Below are 21217 nucleotides of genomic sequence, written 5' to 3'. Positions count from 1 at the left end.
CACACGAATATCGACATACAAGAATATCGACATTCAAGAATGTCAACATACAAGAATATTAATATACTAGAATTTTGACATACAAGAATATTGATATAGAAGAATAATGACATAAAGAATATGGGGCCCAAGAATATCGACATACAAGAATATCGACATACAAGAATATTGATATGCAAGAATATTGATATACAAGAATATCGACATACAAGAATATCAACATACAAGAATATTGATATACTATAATATTGATATACAAGAATATTGACATATAAGAATATCGACATACAAGAATATCAATATACAAGAATATTGACATACAAGAATATTGACATCCAAGAATATCGACACACAAGAATATCAACATAAACGAATATTGATATACAAGAATATTGACATACAAGAATACCGGCCCCAAGAATTGATACACAAGAATATCGACATACAAGAATATTAACATACAAGAATATTGATATACAAGAATATTGACATACAAGAATACCGGGCCCAAGAATTGATACACAAGAATATCGACATACAAGAATATTGATATACAAGAATATCGTGGACAGAATACTGAGGGGAAAAATATCGAAAGTTAAGTCCATATGAGTAAGTATAGATTTACTATTCCTAACTCCACATCTAAATACCTTGAATACATATATCACCAAGGTACAGATATGTGGAGTTCGGTATAGAAAATCCATACTTACCTTTCAATATTTTGATTTGATATTTTGTTCTCGATATATGCAGCCTCAACAGTCTGGGTTAGATATTCAGGGTACAAACCCAAGTCATGCAGGGCAGAATTCCCATGTGGCATTCCACTCCACCTGAGTGGCCCGGTGTTTTCACCCTGGAGAACGTGATAGACAAGCGTTATTTCCCTTCGGAGTAACGTCCCCAAATGTGCACTCCTTGGATGAATTTCAATAAAGTTCCATACACTTCTTATCAATACTTTCTTCTTTATTAAGTTTTTTTAAGTTGATTTCATACTATTGCATTCATAGTATTAGTTTCACATTTATTCTGCCCAATGCATTTCGGGCTGAGCCCTTCTTCAGGGGTCTTTAATTTTTCGATGAGAGTTGATTTTGTGAAGACTTCGTTAAAAACCCATTCTTCCAAGAACCGATGAGATCCAAACTATAGGATCACCATCTATTGCTGGTTAAACGTGGATGTTGAAGACAGTGTTCAGCCAGCTAAACCGCTTTAGAGGCGAGGGCCGAAACAGCATCCAAGCCTCAACCCCGGTCTCTGCCAGCCATCTTCCCTGGCAATGCCCCTTTGCCATGACACTACTTCCCTCCTTTCACAAGCTCACAACCCTTCTTAATCCTACTACCTTGTAAAATGACCCTCCACATACATTTACCACCTGCTCAGAGAACAGGAAATACCGTGCGGAGTTGTGCTTTGTAACTGCACACCTGTACAATCACTCCCCATTCCGATGAGTACAATATGTAATGAGTGGAATTCCATGCAGAGATACCAGCCAGTCATGGCAATACCAACAGCCAGGAATCTCTGCATGAAATTCCGACTTACTAGTAATTGGGGCTCAAAAGGGATTTACTCAATGAGTAATATTGAATTATCACATTAATAAATTGTGTCCTAGACGTGTCGGGTGAGCATTCCAGGGTAGGAATGCCCAGTACGCTTGGGAACACAAGTTATTGGGTATTCACAAATGTGTCAACAACTCATTCTCACCGTGGATATAGGTGCAGACATATTCATGTCAATCAAAGGAGTAAACAACTTTCCAGGGTATGACTGCGACCTGAAGGGAGACTCCCAAAATTGCTGGGAAAGCACGAAAAGGGGTTTCTTCATGGTGAAAAATATTACCCTGTGGACAAAAAAAGTTGGAATATAAAAAGAAGATTGTGCCCATGTAAATGCCTTTTTCGCATCTGTAATTGTATCCTACATAAAAAATGAATGCAGAACCGCCTTCGCAGAGACATAGATACAATTCAGAAACTTTTCAAGGAGCCCTCTTAGAAATGTGTGAATTAATGGAATTTGTAATTCTACCGCCGTACAATGACTGAAACCTGATGGTGCAAATTTTCGGGAAAAAATTGGATTTGAAGAATACAGTTTGACCCCTTGTAGTGTTTTTGCACAAACGTCTCCCTTTGTGCACAGAGCTGAAGAAAAAGAGGGATTTCTGTGCAAACTTCACATTTCTGTAGCACTAACACTGGGGCCCCTGACATCTAAGTTTAGAAGTGAAGATCATTGTGAGAATTGGTTTGCTACTGAATGTGAATATTCACAAGTTTGTGACTGCGGTGTGATCACCTAGTTTGCATAGAATTTGCATAGTCCGTCCTCTGAAAGCGCCTACATGTCTTTTTCAACATGTCTCTGAAGACACTTTGTGCACCTTGCGAAAGTTCCGTGGTCCTTCACAGCGCACGCGCAGACGTAAGTTAGACGGTTCGCCCTGTGTGGATCCCTTAGCTGCACATTTGTGATTTACAACATTTTTAGCTGTAGTAGGCTGACTCAGTGGTAACAAAGGCCCCTGCAGCGCCTGCAGTGCGGGGGCGGGGCGAGCTCCAGGGGCCCCCTCAGCACAGTACACTGGCCTAAGAGTTCCTGAGTGAGTCCGAGGGGGCCCTCATGTACTTTGCAGGGCCCCCTCAAGTTCCTTACGCCACTGGTCTGACTAAGACACAGGTGATGGGTTTTGGAAATCCACTAGCACAGGAATGAGGGGGGTCCTGGAGGAACCCGTCCCTGGAGCCAGAGCCGGATCCAGGCTGAACCCAGTGAAAGATGCTGAATTTGCCCCAGACGCCGGGGTACCCTCAGCAGCGCCCGCGCGGGGTCTACTGTCCCTTCTGAACAGCAACGGGCAGGCCTTAAAGGAACTTTCTTACTTTCACTTCCAACAGGGCCCAACACGAAGTGCGGAAACTTAAGGGGCCCTCGGCCCTCCTTTTGTTCAAGCATCCTCCTGGCTGGGAGCCATCTGGGGCCGACACCTCGATGCCAATGCAACAGAGGGAAACAGAGGCAGGAGCTCCCCACTTCACAGGCACTCAAAAGAAAGCGGAAAGGCAGGTCTGGGCTTCGTTCGGCCCCTGTATACGCGTTGTCCATCCAATGTAAGGTTGGCAGCTGTATAAGTCTGTCTGAGTAGTAACACAAATAATTTAAATAGCACTTACTCATTTAATTGTTTATTTAATTCTTTAGTAGCGATACTCCTCCAAATGAAGGGTGTCACTAAGGATATATCACTAAGACAATGAGGGTTACAAGGTGGAGGAGACACATATCACATGAGTGTTACAAGGTGGAGGAGACACATATCACATGAGTGTTACAAGGTGGAGAAGACACATATCGCATGAGGGTTACATGGTGGGGGAGACACATATCGCATGGTGGAGGAGACACATATCGCAGGAGTGTTACAAGTTGGCGGAGACACATTTAGCATGAGTGTTACAAGGTCGAGGAGACATATCGCATGAGTGTAACAAGGTGGAGGAGACACATCGCATGAGTGTTACAAGGTGGAGGAGACACATATCGCATGAGGGTTACATGGTGGGAGAGACACATATCGCATGAGTGTTACAAGGTGGCGGAGACACATATCACATGAGTGTTACAAGGTGGAGGAGACACATATTGAATGAGGGTTACAAGGTGGAGGAGACACATATCACATGAGGGTTACAAGATGGAGGAGACACATATCGCATGAGGGTTACATGGTGGGGGAGACACATTTCGCATGGTGATGGAGACACATTTCGCATGGTGAAGGAGACACATATCGCAGGAGTGTTACAAGTTGGCGGAGACACATATTGCATGAATGTTACAAGGTGGTGGAGACATATCGCATGAGTGTAACAAGGTGGAGGAGACACATCGCATGAGTGTTACAAAGTGGAGGAGACACATATCACATGAGGGTTACATGGTGGGGGAGACACATATCGCATGAGTGTTACAAGGTGGCAGACACACATATCGCATGAGTGTTACAAGGTGGAGGAGACACATATTGAATGAGTGTTACAAGGTGGAGGAGATACATACTGAATGAGGGTTACAAGGTGGAGGAGATACATATCACATGAGGGTTACAAGATGGAGGAGAAACATATTGTATGGTCTAAGAGACACATGTCGCATGAGTGTTAAAAGGTGGTGGAGACACATATCGCATGAGTGTTACAAGGTAGAGGAGACACATATCGCATGAGGGTTACAAAGTGGAGGATACACATATCGCATGAGTGTAACAAGGTGAAGGAGACACATATCGCATGAGGGTTACAAGGTGGAGGAGACACATATCACATGAGGGTTACAAGGTGGAGGAGACATATCGCATGAGTGTAACAAGGTGGAGGAGACACATCGCATGAGTGTTACAAGGTGGAGGAGACACATATCGCATGAGGGTTACATGGTGGGGAAGACACATATCGCATGAGTGTTACAAGGTGGAGGAGACACATATCGCATGAGTGTTACTAGGTGGAGGAGATACATATTGAATGAGGGTTACAAGGTGGAGGAGACACATATCACATGAGGGTTACAAGGTGGGAGACACATATCGCATGAGGGTTACAAGGTGGAGGAGACATAGCATGAGGGTTACAAGGTGGAGACATATCGCATGAGGGTTACAAGGTGGAGGAGACACATATCGCATGAGGGTTACAAGGTGGAGGAGACACATATCGCATGAGGGTTACAAGGTGGAGGAGACACATATTGCATGAGGGTTACAAGGTGGAGGAGACACATATTGCATGAGGGTTACAAGGTGGAGGAGACACATATCACCTTTACCTGTAGGCATTACATATGTTAAGAGTGCATGGCCAAGAGAAACACAACTCAGGATTTAACCCGTAAGGCTTTGCCTGGGGTTGTCTGTAGTACTGAGACTCTCTTTAGGAGCTTTACAATAATGAAAGACTAAGAAAAGAACTAAGGTTCTAACCCCATGCCTTGCAGCTTGCATGCAGCTCCTCGAAGCTGTTGTATGGCTCACTGCGCTATGCTAGAAGGGTTTCAATTTATGGACTGTAAGTAACAAAAGGAACTCTGTGTCAAAAGCACTAACCCATTTACCTATCTGTATAAAATGAAAGTCTGTCATCTGCTTGTGATATGATGTGCTTTGCAGGAGACACGTCAACCCTCTATGCTACTTTATGATTCAAAACTGTGGCTAGACACAACGCAGATCTCTCCAGCAAGAACATTAACCACCAGAGTTTTTTTACCATTATCATCTCCCTGAGATTTGCTGGGCATACAGAGATCTCAGCAGCAGGTTCTTTAACCCCATGAGATATTTTAACATGCAGCCTTTCTGGCCAATTAAGCAAGAACACGTTTACTGCCACGTGTGTCCAAGTTGCAGGTTTCTTTAGAGCAGAGTTTAAAAAAATGAATACGTGGACTGTCAGACTCTGCTATTCATGACTCCGCCCCTGTGACTCCACCCACTTTCCATTGCCATACAATTGATGGGTTCCGGAAGTCATTTTTTTCCAATTCCAATACTGGAATCGACCCCTAGTGTGCGTCAGGTTAAAGGAAGTTATTTTTTACTTCATGTAATCATTTCAGGTGTTACTTTATTACCTTCCTGAAATCCAGAGATTCTTAAAATCAGCGCTTCTAAGTTTTAAGGTCTCCGGCCAGCAGAAAAAAAACGCATTGTGTGCCATTGACTATTAAGCTTTTAGTTTGTAAGCGCACTTGCCAATTCATATATAGTGTGTACATAATCCACACTGGTACTGAAAAGCCCTTCCGAAGTGGCCCCTTACCTCACACCCTAATACGGTGGCCGGCGAGTTTTAAAACCATTGACCACTTGTGAGCGCACTTATATAAACGGTCGTATCAATGATTCCCCAGTATTAATCCTCACTCCATGGTACTCGCCTTCTCGTCCTTGGAAGGATTAAAGGCTCAGTCAGCCATGCAGAGATGCAATCCTCCGCCCCACAGGGTGCCCACAAGTTGGCCTGCAACAGTCCGAGCTATCTACTCTCTTCGCCTAAAAGGCCCGGCTCTTCTCAGACTACCTGTTAAAAACAAGCATTGGCTAATTCTTCCTGCCACTCCCTTACAAACCGGAAGAGATAAAAAGCTTTGATTTAGTTATTAATATCTGAGGGTTTCTGTGCAGGTCTTGAATCAACAGTGACCCTGCGATGTGGGTCCTTCCAGGCCACGCGCAGGAGTGCATCACTCCATGAGCCAGACTCCTGCAGGTGTCCAAATACTTTACTCCTGGATTTTTCCTGACTTTATCCTGGAATGCAGGAGTAAATCAAGAGCTCTCAGTCACACCTACTCACAGCAAAATCTGTGCGAAGCGGGCCTAATACTTAAGAAGGTATTTTTGAACAATCGGATAATGTTTATTGACACGGCGCCTCCTTACTGATGGAAGCAAGATGAAGGAAATGCTAAAAAACATATATAAAATCTAGAGTAAGAAGTGTCTCTAGCGGCGTTAATCTTAGGCCAGGGAGAAGGGCGTTAATGCTTCTCCGCAGGAAATGTGCAATATTAAGAATTATGTTTCGTAACATGATTTATTTATTATTAAAGTTTATGAGGAAAAGATGTGAAAGCATGGACGTCAAAATAAAAGATGAACCCATTATATTTTATTAGTGGAGAAGCGTCAAGCGGTCGAGAGCAGCCGTGAAGGCCGCAGACTCCGCCTTGGTCCCAAGTCGAACCCCCTTCCAGCCGCCCACCCACCCTGGCGGACAGATCCTGCCCCGGAATTTAATCACAAACTCTCAAAGCGTGTCTATTAAGGAGCAGGGGGAAAGAACAATCCGGTCTGATTTAATAAACCATGTCATGTGTCACAAACAAAACCTGCAGCCGGCATCTGTGTGTCTAACCTGCAGCCATAGGTTGGTATCCTGCAGGGCTAACTCCGCCTTTCATCCTCCCGAGGTCAATAAAAGGCATGCCCCTAGCTGCATGATAACACCGTCCATTATTTAGGTGCCAAGAGCCAACGCAGTTGTAGATGGGAGCTAGATCTCGGATACTTTCATTTATCCTGCTCGTCTCTCTTTTCCTGGCGTGCAAACAATATTGCCGTCCTTTAAGAGCGCCTCGGGGCGCTGCATAACTTGAAAAAGCGCTAAAGATGAAATATCATTTCAAGGGAGAGATAGCAAAGGGTGAAGGGGGAAATGCAAGCCTTATCTGGGCTTTGCACTTCTGGAAGTTGCTGCCTCCAGTGTCAGGCCATTTGAAATTCCTCGAGGCCGCGAAAAGGCAGGGCCCGCCCACCTCATGGGAGTCCAGGTTGGCGTCCTGGGGTCCAGGATGGGAGCCCTCCCTGAAGATATCATGGGGTGAGGGAAAGGTCAACTCGTCTTGGAACACTGGGCGAAAGAGCCGGCGCTTCCAACGCCATCTCGTCAGATATTGGCTGGTAATGTAGGGCAACAGGCCTTACTAACACCCAAGCCCACGGTGCTCACTGTATTCATCGCGGAAGGACGCAGGTCCGAGTTGGCCCCACCACTTTGTGATCCTGTGACCTTCAGGTTACACCCAGGTCTCCGCATTCGATGCTTCAACCACGAACAGGACCAAAAAACTCTGGAATTCAGCGGCCTTGGCTTCTCGGAGAATGGCTTCTATGTGCAGAGCTGGGCAGTATGGAGTGACACCCGGCCTCTACAGTACTTTGATTCACAGTTTACATCTGTAGTGTCCTGCTGGACATGTTCTAGTGTTTCAGCAGGCACTGGTATTTCCAGCCACTCCCTCGAGGGCTGGACACACATGCACCCCGCACCCATCCATCACAGGCGTCACGGGTGACGTGACCCTGCCAATAAAAGGGACCAGGTGCACGTGCTCGTGGCCAGTTCCAGTATCGCAATACCGTATCTGTGTGGTCCTTTACCCCGCATGTGGGCCTAGGGCCCAAGACACCTCAATGGCGACGAACGGGTCGATCCCCACGTGTGTGCTGTCGGCCGTTCTGTGGTTCGTCGTGGGTGGTGTAATGGCCTCAGTCTGCGGCACCCCCAAAGCTACTGCTAGCACGAGGCACTGGCGCCCAACAGCAGGCCCTGCAGCGCCCACATGCATCCCGCAGACCCTGCTGTAGTGACCAGCTGAGGAACAGTGATCCCGAGAAGGGGGTGGAACGACAGAGTCTACGCCCTGCTTATGGTGCGTGACCCGGCAGACACGGACCACAGGAGACAGACCCCTGACCCAAAGTGTGTGCACGAATCGTGGCGCCGACACCGAACCCGCAGTACCTGTAGGTGAGAGGCGGAGAGCATCGGCCCTGCAGCGGCGACCCGCCCCTCCCACAAGCAAACTGCACACCAGCACAATACAGAGCCCCATTCCAGCCAGGGCCGGCTTTAGGGCGGTGCGACCGGTGCCACCGCACCGGGTGCTGGCTTCCTGGGGGCGCCGTGTTTGAAAGTTTATTGTGCTTTTGAAGCACCTGCTGCAGCGTTTCTTTCCTCCGGCAATTGCCAGGCCTCACATAAATGTCAAGATAACTCCTGTGATTAATTATCTTTCTGGAGAGAGATGAGCATTTTATATAGTTGAGGTTTTGACTTCGGTGAAGTTAATGCAGAGGGTTAATGTGCCTGCTGCAAAGAAGGTGTACGATGTATGACGTAAATAGATCAGCAGGTTACTGCTTTCAAAAGAGACATCTTTTTTGATACTTGCAATTTATAACTTAAAGTCCTGATATAGAACAGTGAGCTATTAACTTTCATCCCAGAACTGCATACTCACTGCAAAGTATACATTATTAGAACATTGATTAATGTTGCAAAATGGGTTAATTTGACTAGAAATTGATTCTTATTATTAAAGAAAACTCCCAACTATGCTGTTTCTTTTTCGACTCTGAGTTTGTGCTTCTCCACACCAAGCACTCTTAAACTATACTGCCTACCAGTATGGATGACATGTGACTCCTACACTTTTAGTCCTTTGGCTTATGTAACATTTCCTATACACTGATTTGCACATGTATGATTGATTGTCTCTGTTTAATGTGTGTGTGATGCAAAGTGCTTGGACACCCTACACTGGTATGAGTGGCGCTATATAACTAATTCAATGCATCTGAGAGAGTGTGGTTATGGAGACTTGGTCACTGTTAAAGGGTGCTAGTGAGAGAATCCGTGGTGGAGGTGGTCATTGGGGGGGCGCCAACAAACATTGTCGCACAGGGCGCCACCAGCACTAAAGCCGGCCCTGATTCCAGCATCCCAAACGAGGCTGGCAATCACATGAAACAGCCCAGTGATGTTGAGAGCAACCCCTGTCAGCAAATTGCCTGAGAAGCACCAAGAGAACAAGCATTGGCATAGGCAATAGGTCTCGCCTTTGGGACCTTATAAGTGTTTAGCCATGCAGCACATTTTCCTTGGTGTTTTGCAGCCAGGAATTGAAGAGCTATGCAACTGAAAGGCTATGCTGAACTCCTGTCTGGGGAAGCTCCCCGTAGCACCGGCTTGAGGCTGACAGGCTGATGGCTGCCGTGATTGGTCGCCACAGTGTGCTGGGCTTGTTGGCTGCTGGATCGCTATTAGGAGGAGAGATAGCCAGGACAGCAGGAGTAAAGCGGTGCGGAGTTGCTCTGCCGAGTTGCTGAGGTCAACGGCTGGGCTGGAAGGCTAGGCTGGCTGGCGTGGCAGGCTGGCTTGACCGGCTACAAACACAAGAGTGGTTTGTCTTTTGAGAAAACTGCAGATGAGTGGGAAGGAGGGGGGGGCACCGTCTACGAAAGACAAAGCCTTCGGCATGAGTTAGTAAATCCATTTTAAGAGTCAGAAACTTTGCAGTTCATAGGATTGACAGCCCAGAAATTACTTTACACATCTCGGTCATAATGTTAAACATGTTTTGGAGCAGTACAAACAGTAACTCACAGAGGGTGCACTATGTGCTGGCAGGTAATTGATTAATAAAAGGAAACAGGAATGTGCCACTCAAGCGAGTGATGGAAAGTTCGCTTCACTTCAAGTCCAAAAGGCTATTATTTTAGAGAGTAAGATTCCCGGTTTGCGGTGCATCAGACTGTTGCAGACTCGAGCACAGGGACATTGTGCTTTATCTGAGCTGAAGGGAATGTGCCAGCACTGCAGATTCAAAACGAAAGCATTCTAAGATGACGTGAAAGAACAAAGCTGTTCGCCCTAAGTTGGCAGGGTATGCCCAGACGTGGGTCCCTTGCTCACTTTGCCACTGGATTCAAGCTAGCCTGACTGGCGACGGCTGATTAGCCAGAAACTGGTCCCGGGATGCTTGTTTCCGGTCCAGGAAAGACATGGTTTGGCAGTTCGGGCTGGACTGTTCCCATGAGGCACAGGGTCAGACTGATTTGCATATGGCCATGTCTGAACTGGGGTGGCGGAGCGAGCTAAAGAATGATGATGGATTAAACCCAGATCAGTTGACTGGGGGTGAGTGCTTGCAATGTTCAACATTCCGTCCATCATCCCATTTGGTTTTGCATAATTAAGTTTCCAGCCAGCTTCAAGGACTTCTAATTAACTATACAATAAAACTAAAAAAAAAAGTCTAAGATTAACTAACCAAAGGAAGTTTCGCCCGACTTCCCTGCATCTAATTCAGCCAAAAATAGGACCGTGCAGTCAACTCTCTGCACTAAACACAAGAACAGATCTCGGACGAGACGTTTCTCTGTTACGACCACAGCACGTTGCACTCGGGCGTATATGACGTGCCTCTGTAATGAGACATCATCCGAACTACACCCACATGTCATCACAGCTTCGCCTGGAATGCCGTTTCTACTTAAAAAATGCAGGAAACGAGTTTGCGTTGACGGTTCTCATACAGCCCTTTCGGTAAATACCACGCCAAACTTTTGATGTATAAAACAAGCACGCGAGTAGTGCGTGCGCGCGCCACAGTGAGGCATCTGTTTTGAATTATCACGCACATGTCTGGGCACGATAATTCAAAACAGACGGCGACTGTGCGGGTAACCGCAAGCATTAGGCCGTGGGCGGAGCAAAGGCGGGACATGCACCCGCCTTTGCCCAATTGCGTACTGTCTTTCTTAGAAAGACGCACGCAAAGGCCAATAGCCTGTGACAAAAACAAAAGCATACGCACGAGCGTGTGGGCAGATTTTTGAAGCCCTTACATAAAGTGTCGCAGAGCAGCGCATGCGTGCTGCGCTAGGCTTGACCTAAAAAGGAGAACACTGACCTTCACAACCACAGCTCTCCCGGCACCAAATGCCCCGACATCTGTCTCCACAATGCCCACGGGACAGCATGGTCGTAGCATGAGGAAGGCTGCCACGGCCACGTGAGGAAGCGTCTACACCATCTATCGGTCAATTATAGAGGACGAAGCGCACAAGGTCAGAGGTGCACAGAAGACCTCATAAGCGATCATAACAGCACGGGCAGGCGCCCGGGAGATATAGACATCTCCATCGAAAAGAGACACTGCTGAACGCAGCAAGGAAAGCATCCACATCCACATCTCTACCACACCAGTGATGCCCTGCAGCGGGCCGAAGGCAACAGAGTGTCCTCCCTCACACTGCCTCAAGACAGAGTTGCCAGTGATCCAAGACAGGCAAGAGGAGAGTCGCACACTCCATGTGGCAAGCTGCCACCGCAACATGTTGCTCCAAGGACACGCAACACGTGGCCGGATGCCACGTGCGCACCGCGAGCATGGAGCATGTTATTCAAAGTGACCAACCCTGCTAAGCATACCTGAACAGAGGCAGGCGCCACAACGCCCTCGAGTGAAGAAGGTAACTGCCATCCTGACACAGCAAAAATCCCTGAAGAAGAAACGCAGAAGTACACCACCCAGTACCCAGGATGAAGAAGAGAGAAGAGGGACTGGAGGTCTCGCCCGCATGGCCCAGAGACCATTGAAGTTAATAGGCCCGTTGGCCTGTTTGGAAGAAGGTGCATGCTAATGCACCGGGAGGAAGAACCGAAAAGAAGAGTGATAATCCTGTCACCATGAAGAACCGGACGAACACAGGTGCGCTGGAGAGAACAAGAGGAGAAGCACAAGGACTCGTACCACCGCAAGCCAAGAACACACCCAGAGACACCAGACAGCCACCAAGGCGGACTGACATCCCTGGAGACAGCCCCATGGGAGAACCACACGTAAGCTGCAGCAAGCGCGAACCGTGTCTCTCCCCAACACTTCCCAGTGCAACCGTCCATGCCCAAGCGTCGGCAGTCTAAGTCGGACGGCATCCCTGCTCCTGACAACAGATGCCATGGGTGAAGGAACAGCCTCAGCAAGGCAGAGACATGTAGCTGTGAAGTCCCTCCAGAAATCTCCTCTCCTAGAAGATCCTCACCACCTGTCGTCCAGGTCCCATGGCAACCACATTGTCATTGCCATGTGTATGACACCACACCCAGCAGGAAATATGGAAGTGTGGCCGGAGGGTCTACACTAAGAATGTGAGGACCTGCCAAGTTCTGGAAGGGAAGTTGTGAGTGACCAGGCCTGAAGATGAAGAGAACTCGAGCTGCTAAAGGAGCGCATCCCGACACATCAACAGCAAGTGAAGTGGGTGACAACCAGAGAATGACCTGGAGACTGAGAGTGAGCTGCAAGCATGCGCAAACAGAGTTTAATGCCTCACGTTTCTCAGCGTGTCCATCACGCCACTGACACCAACGTCTTAGTAGCCGAAGAAGTCCAAGCACAAGGATGCAGATGCCTCCCCAAAGGAAATGGAAGCACCTGGCCACCCCCATTCTCAGTGATCAACTCAAGAACGAAGGCTTGCAACCATCACGGCAAGTGGTCACCTTGTCCAGATTCACTACACGGCTGGCAATTGCCATCTCGCCAGTCTTCATCAAATGCGACAAAAACACTAGCATTTCCAGAGTACCGATGGACTGGAGTCCCACACCCTTGCCCTGGGTGATCAGTGTATCAAGGCCTGCTGCTGGTGGGTGGGGCTGAGACTGTGATTAAGGAAAAAGAAAACAAAAGAACAGAGAAGCCTGTGTGAGCTGAAAACTGACTGGAAATAAAAGAGGGAGAAGTGAGGAAAGCAGCCACCAGAGAGCAGACGCATGGCATAAGTGTCGGTCAGCCAGAAAGGGACCAGAGACAACACAGCACAGTACAGGGGAGCTGCTCTACAATAGTGGCATCAGATAATTTCAGCCTGCATCACCCACCTGCGCACTGACACTTGCACTGCCCCACCATGTCCGTGCAATGAAAATACCAAGCACCACTCATGCCGGCTACCCACTCTTCAGTAACGGCACTGCCGCCGTTCAGCGAGCTGGCGGACCCCACAAATGCTGCGTCACACTGGCAACAGTGGGTCGGGTGCTTACAGCATTACTTCCATGCCACCTGGGAAACAGATGGCACAGTCAAGAGGTCGCTGTTGATGCACTTTGGCGGCGCAGAACTGTACAACCTGTTTGAGACCATGCCCAACACAGCAGACAATGAGGGTTTCAACACTGTGGTGGCAGGTTTGGGCCAAAATTTTGATCCCCAGCTCAATCCTGACTATGAGCGATTCAAGCTGCAGCAGGCCACGCAGCGGGAAGATGAATCAGTGGACATGTTCTACACATGTCTCTAGAAGCTGGCGAACATGTGCACTGACATCAACCAGCGGAATGAAATGAGAGCCCAACTAGTACAAGACTGCAAGTCGGCAGCCCTCTGGCGGCTAATCCTGCGCCAACTTGGGATCACCTTGAACGCCATACTAATGTTGGTGAGGTTGCACGAATTGGCAGCCTGCCAGGCTTGTGAGATGGAGGTAGCCCTTGCAAAAGGGACAGCCCAGACAGGCATTGCCCATATTGTTAAGGTAAAATAGGAGCAAGTAGATGCCATACAAAGACGGCCTGCCTGACCCCAAACACCCAGTGGGGTGAAGCTGGATAAACAGTGAGACAATTGTGGCTTAGAGCATCAGGTACCAAACACCGTCCATCGTGCCCGAGGCTGGTCCAACTTCAGATGTAGACACATGAACCATTTCCCAAAAGCATGCCAAAGTGAGGGTCAAGGGTATCGGCCAGGAAGAAGAGGCAAGGTGAGCTCCACCTAATGGCAGCTGTTGATCGAGGAGGACGAAAATGAGGGCCCACCAATGGGTGGCAGTCAGAGACCATACGTGGGCAATTATGAAGACAACTTGTGGCCGCTCGTGGCAAAGAAACCATGGAACCTGAAAAAAACAAGGAGTGATTGAGAAGGTCACCGGGTCAACCCCGTGGGTCTCACCCCTTGTCATTGCACCAAAACCCAAACAGCCAGGAGTAATCCCCCTGTGCGTAGACATGCGGCTCCCTAATAAAGCCATCCAGAGGGAGCGACATATAACCCCCATGGTGTATGATATTGTGGCGGACATGAACGGAGCCCAATGGTTCTCCAACTTGACTTAAACAGTGGCGGCTCCTCCTCTATGGTGGAGGAGCATCGCCCCACTGCTCAAAAGGAAAAATACAATGATAATAACATACCGTTATTATCATTGTATTTTTCCTATTCAATTTTGTGGCTCTCTGGGCAGGGCGGGGCTGGGAAGAGCAGGGAAGGAGTGTTGTTCACTCATTAAGTGGGCATGACTGCTTGACCGGCCCTATCGGGCAAGCCAAACAGTCATGCACACTCTGCACCTTCCTCACCAGGCTGCATTACACAGCCTGGTGAGGAACATGCACACCCTACCCGTCCCCATCTGAGCGCCAATCCACGGTGCTCAGACCAATCACAACGCTGCATTGCAGAGCTGTGATTGGCTGTGGGGAGGCTGGGTGCTGGTGTTTCCTGCTGCAGGGACTGCAGGAAGAAGGAAGCGTAAGAAGACGGAGGTGAGGCGGCGGCTGGCGAAAAGGTGTTTTCATTTTTTAATCTCCACTCCACCAGCCACCCCGACCCCACCACTCCCACCTGGTATCAGCCGCTACTGGACTTAAATGCTGGCTACCATCAGCTAGAACTGGAACCAGCCAGTCGGTACATCACAATCTTTTCAAACCCATATAGGTCTCCAAAGGTATCCGAGATTAAACTTTGGGATATCATCGGCAGCAGAGGTGTTTCCAAACATCATCCACGAAACATTCTCTGGCCTGATGGGGGTCCTTAACATTAACAATGACATCTTGATATTCTCCGACACCCTCGAGGAGCACCACGGGAGGCTCAGAGCCACGCTTCAGCGGCTGGCAGACTGTGGGTTGACACTCCATCATCAAAAGTGCTCATTCAATGAAAATTTGATAGAATTCTTCGGGTACATCTTCTTAAGGGAAGGGTTGAACATCGACCCAAAGAAGGTGAAGGCTATCAAATCAGCATCAGTCCCTCGCAATGCCACTGAGGTACAGAGTTTCCTGGCATGGCCACTCATTGTGGTAGATTCTGAACTTGGCAACTCTGTTTAGCCACTGAGGACATTGACAAGAGCCGACGCACAGTAGGAGTGGGACTCTCAAGGTAAAGTAGCCTTCTGGCAAGTAAAAGGGGCACTGCAGAGCTGGTGGCCGTTGCGAGCCCAATGGGGCTAGGAGATGTGGTGCTACAGGATGAGAGCGAAGGGCCCTAGGTCCCCATTGCATACGCCAGTTGAGCACTGTCAGACACGGAGACCCGGAATGCGTAAATCAAGCACAAGGCCCTGGCCATCAGGTGGGCCTGTCACCATTTTTATTATCTGTGGACCATGGTTCTGGCTCATCACTGACCATAAGCCTCTGGTCGCACTGTTTGCAGGGACATCTCGGCATGCCCCGCCCCGTAATGTGCAGTAGGCAGTGTAGCTGCAACCATACCAGTTTGACAGGAAAATCTTGCATTGCTCTCACACCGGCTGGTGGCCAGGATGGAGGAGGTAGAAGCCAGAAGTATGGTCTTCGTCTCAGCCCCAAGTCAGAAACTGACAGATTGTATGTGTACCGAATAGAGTTGAGTGTTTTCCGTAAGTAAAGATTGGAAGGGATTTACAGGGCCAGCTGGCCTCTACAATACTTTGTTTCGCAGTTTACATCCCGAGGGCTGGACGTGGCCTGAGGGCATAAATAAACGGGGAGCGACCACTCAAGGTCACTCCTCAGTCTACAGATCTGGTGTGTGCGTTCAATCACCCAATCCTCTATTTCACATACATTTTAAATGCATAAAAGTTCAAGCAACGCAGAATATAAAACAAATAAATTACAATAAAATCATGCAATACTAACTTTTAAAACAAAAACATTTTATTATTCAAATGACATGATATTCATCAGATTGCATGTATGCTGAAGTGATTATACAAAGGTAGCCATATTCCCCTTTCCGCCCCTATGCATCTCTGATCATTATTAAACACACCCTTCCCATTTCTTCATCTTGGTGCCTGGCCTCATATATCTTTGTACAAGCCTCTATGCCTCGATACCGCCCACAGAAAGGATGCAAGTGCATAACATACATATGGAGCTTCTAACTTTTGAATAAAAGTAAGAGCAGGGCGATAATACCTAATATCTACTTCCTTAAAAGAGGTACAATAAAATCATTTCTTTGTGGGCCATAAAAGGGACAAAAAAATAAGGTGTGAGTTGGATTGTTCGGCGTTCTTTATGTCATCACTGTGGCTGAGTGAGGCCTGTAGAAGCTGCACACCCCCATACCCCCAGCCTACAGGCAGCTGGGCAGACTTTTTTGACATGCGCAAGTTTCACTTTTAAGGTTTGAACAGCAGCCAATGACCAGAAACCGAGCATACCTGCTGAGGCAGAGGTAAGGGGCATCAGGCCAAGTTACATGACAATTCGGACCCCAAAATCTCCCTTACCGTGGGGTGTCCAGCAAGTAGCTGAACTTCACCTGACTCTCATTCTTTTGCTGTTTATTTCCGTTCATTCAAACCGATGGGGTGGCAGGTATTGGTACGGTAATACCGACAGGCATCAGGACTGAGAAAGTCAAAACAGCATCACCTGGGAAAGTGTTTTATCAATATACCTACTGGCTTTAGTGGATCAGAAGAGAGCTAGTAGCATCCTCTAAATCACTGTTGTATGTTGTATAATAGTCGGGAGTCATAGAGACCCCTCGCATCCTTCCTGGACACAACATTGTTCTTGGGAAACTTCCATCCTTGCTCAGCCTCACTTTGGCCCAGTTGTTTGTGTCATTATGAATATTCCCCAGCCATGTGGTGGCCCAATGGATCTTCTTCCACATGAAGGCCTTTCAATAGCTCAAAGGCTCTTAAAGAGTCAGTGAATGGCCAACATGTGTCTGGGAGGCCTTCTTCATTGCCTTTTCACTCAGCGGAGCACTGTATGCCGTGAGCGTCTTCTAGACATTCACTTTTGAGATTCCACTTGAGTAAAGGGGGTGCTACGACCGCCCCCAAGGTTTAGCAGATGCCTCTCAACTTAAGAAAAATGTTTGACACAGTGAGAGCACAGTCAGAAGTCTGTAACTTTCCCATGTTCTTTTTCTCTGTTTTAAATACTGGAACCACACTCTTCACTAGTCTCAGGAGGCACACTCACACCTTCAGAACTGCAGGTTAAATTCTGGAGTAGAGAGAAGTCCACCATCGAACTAGGTTGTTCACATATGGCTACATTAGACCACATATCTGATCCTACTGCAATTGACTAATTAGACAAGACCATGTGATCCCTCAGATGTGATGGACAATGGTCGTTACATAAACAAACAGGGCCCATTCACAAAGGTAAACTTAGACCTGAAGTCTAACTTTAGACCTGAAGTCTAAGTTTTGACCTAAAGTCCAAGTTTAGACCTACACTCAAATTTTAGAACTGAACTCTAACTTTAAACCTGAAGTCTCACTTTATATCAGAAGTCTAAATTTAGACCTGAATTCAAAGTTTATACCTAAAGTCTAAGTTTAGACTTTAGTTCTAAAGTTACACTTCAGATCTAAAGTTAAACTTTAGGTCGAAAGTTAGGATTCAGGTCTAAACTTATACTTCAGGTCTAAAGTTAAGCTTTAGGTCGAAAGTTAGGATTCAGGTCTAAGCTTAGACTGCAGGTCTAAAGTTAAGCTTTAGGTCTAAAGTCAAGCTTTAGGTCTAAAGTTAGGATTCAGGTCTAAAGTTAGACTTCAGGTCTAAAGTTAAGCTTTAGGTCGAAAGTTAGGATTCAGGTCTAAACTTAGACTTCAGGTATCAATTTAAACTTTAGATCAAAAGTCAAGCTTCAGGCCTAAACTTAGACTTCAGCTCTACGTTTACCTTTGTGAATCAGGCCCCGTATCTCTCCAGGTCTTATTTCCAATCCTGCATCAAATTAACTCCGTTCCCGGTAAACATTATTTACAATGTTTTGCAACTATTACACCATTATTAACCCCAACTTCCATTTAATCCGTAAAAGACGGAAATGAAGGAGTCCGAATAATCCCTACCAATAAACGGAGTTAATTTGATGCAGGATTGGAGAGTTATCAACATAATAATGTTTTGGTTGGATCACGAATGAGGTAAATTAGTTATCAGCGCATAGGGTTAGGTATTGTGACCGGCGAATGTGGAGATTTCGGGTGAAATCAAATGTAGGTGGAATGTTTATTGGAATACGTTTAGATTATAACACAGCAAAAGGTGATTGGATTGGTGGTGACACTAGCGAATGCTATAGTGGCTCATCCATTTCCGATCTTTACGGATATAACGGGACTTTTTGGCAATTATGGTGGACTGGATGCGTAACATTGCAAACATTTTTTCTGGGAATGGAGTTAAATTAGCAGAGGGTTGGTGAATCAATATCGTAAGAACGTTATAATTGGACCTCAAAGGACGTGAACTAGTGATTGGTGCATTTATATCGAGAATTGAGACCAGTGAATGGGGTGATGCGCTGGGGAAAGGTCACGTAGATGGGATGGTTTCCGGACTACGTTTAGAACATGAAGTAGTGATTTGATTGGTGGCTATTCTAGCGGACCAGATAGGGAGCTGTCTAAGCCTTATGCTAATGAGTTCTTTAAATCATGAATAATGATTGGTGCTGGATCGTACTAAATGGTTTGAGACTACGCTCGGAATTCAATAGAGTATTGCGTGATTTGATTGGAGGTTTAAACTAGCGGACCGGATAGGAAACACTTGTAGAAATATGGTAATGAGGTCTTGAAATCTGGAACAGTGATTGGTTTTTGATTGTTTAAAATGGAGCTTTGGCGGTTTCAGGCTACAGAGCAGGGCTATCGGACCGGCCGCGGGAGTCACGAAGAAATATTGCTGCTAGGTACGTGATTGGAATGGGGCGATTCACCTTTTTAGCTGAGGGATAGTAGGAGTACTACTAATGGGTTGCCTCTTTGTTATATTTTCAGGCTAATTTACGACATACAGGAGGATAGAACGGGATGTTAAAATTCATAACAAGTTCAAAGAAACGGAGGATTAAGAATAGTATCGAAGCAAAGGAGAATACTGATTTGGAAAGATTGATGTAATCAAAATTAAGGTGAGAATTAATTGTAAGGACAGGGCAACTGTGGGGGATTATTGGAGATAGGGAAGTTGTAAAGTCGAGCTAATGGAAGGGTCAGCATTTAGACAATATATTTTTTCACTCATAGATTACATTTTTATGTTTGAAAATGAAAAAGTGCGACGATGGAGAAGATATATATTAAATGATTCTTGGCATCTTCCTGAGTTATCTGGAAAATAAATTGTGAAAATTCAAAGTGACGGCTCAGTTGGAAAAAGGTATGTTAGTGACAGGGTGTAGATATGTACGCTGATACGATTAGAAAATTAAGGGAGATGGTGTATATAATATAGGGGAAATAAAGTGATGAAGCAGCTATGAGATAGTCGAATCTCCATTATCCTCCTGAAATTAAAAATCAGAAAATGATTTATTATATACAAGCAACAAAAAAAAAAAAATACTAAACAAATCATAAAAAGTTATAAAGAGTAGGAAGCTGGGGGTAGTAATACCGGTAAGAATGGAAATTCGGGACACATTAAATGAGGCAGAGGGGAACGTACGTGATGGATTTGGTATGGGGCAATCAGATCACCACTAGAATTGAAATTATTTAGGAATGTATGTCACTAAGTTAACACTGTTTTATCATAAATGGAAATTTCTAAATTGTAATTAATAAGATGTTGTTGTTAAATAGTTATATATGTGAATTCAGGGATATATCCTTCCTTGTATGGTTAGGTCAGAAGGATGACACACTTAATACTTTACAGTGATATGATGTTCTTTTTCTTTTTTCCTTTTTTTCTACAGCCCTGATGATGTCCTAGATAGGACGAAACGCGTTGGCTGTGTGGCTGTGTATTATGAGCAATATTTACTCAACGGATTTGTTCGAACAAATACGATATTCTTTGTGTTTGGAAGTGATTCAATGTCAGACTATGTACTGCGAGCAATATGTGCTCTACAGAATAGATTGAAACTTGTGTAATAATTTTTCCTTTTGTTTTGTGTTTGAATTGATGAAAATTGATTGAACGCTATTTCTGAATTTATGTAAAAGTTATGCATGAGACGGTTTAGGTACAAACCAATGTATTAGCTTGTTGGAATACTACCGAACAATTGAATAATAAGGAGAAATCGAGTAATAAGCAGGGAGGAATCATATAAGAAATATAAAAATAAAAATTTCCGAAATGGACAATATTTTGTGGACCATTTCTTTTGGATTACAGCATTTATTTGTTTACAGTACATCATTTTTCTCCGCTCCTTTCCTTAGTAGTATATGTCAAATGTCACTTCCTATAGCACTACACACTTCATCTCCCAATGTATAACATAATGCACATTTAAGCACCACTGCAAACAACACTGCACTCCGACACCAAGAAGTACATTCCACACCTCTCCCTCTCTCATGCTTTCAAATGCACATCCCACACGTTCTGTTCCTGGCAGGGCTGTAAGAAGCGAACACTCCCCTTTCTGCAGCTACAAAGAGACACAAAATAAATATTCAAGAAAAAAGGCACATGCAGGAAAAATTATGTCATACATTCAGGCTAGGGTAAAGTAAAACAGCAAAAGTCAATTAAAATAATGGTAGTCAACGGTCATCACATGGTCCCAATATATGGGAGTGCCTCTGGCACTACAAAGTGATGTTGTATATTCT

At 46.0% G+C, this 21217-nt stretch overlaps 1 long non-coding RNA gene across 1 annotated transcript; it reads left to right on the top strand.

The window, feature by feature from the left end:
* The first annotated feature begins 19208 nt into the window (after nt 1-19208).
* LOC146788854 (uncharacterized) lies at nt 19209-20756 on the top strand. The gene is made up of 4 exons (XR_014969713.1): nt 19209-19335; nt 19424-19557; nt 19673-19805; nt 20347-20756. It is a non-coding gene; the product is annotated as an uncharacterized LOC146788854 (long non-coding RNA).
* The last annotated feature ends 461 nt before the right edge of the window (nt 20757-21217 follow it).

This window comes from Triturus cristatus, chromosome 10, assembly GCF_964204655.1.
Source record: "Triturus cristatus chromosome 10, aTriCri1.1, whole genome shotgun sequence".
Taxonomy (NCBI): Eukaryota; Metazoa; Chordata; class Amphibia; order Caudata; family Salamandridae; genus Triturus; species Triturus cristatus.
The sequence above is the reverse complement of the archived record's forward strand: the minus strand, read 5'-3'. Positions and strand labels throughout refer to the sequence as shown.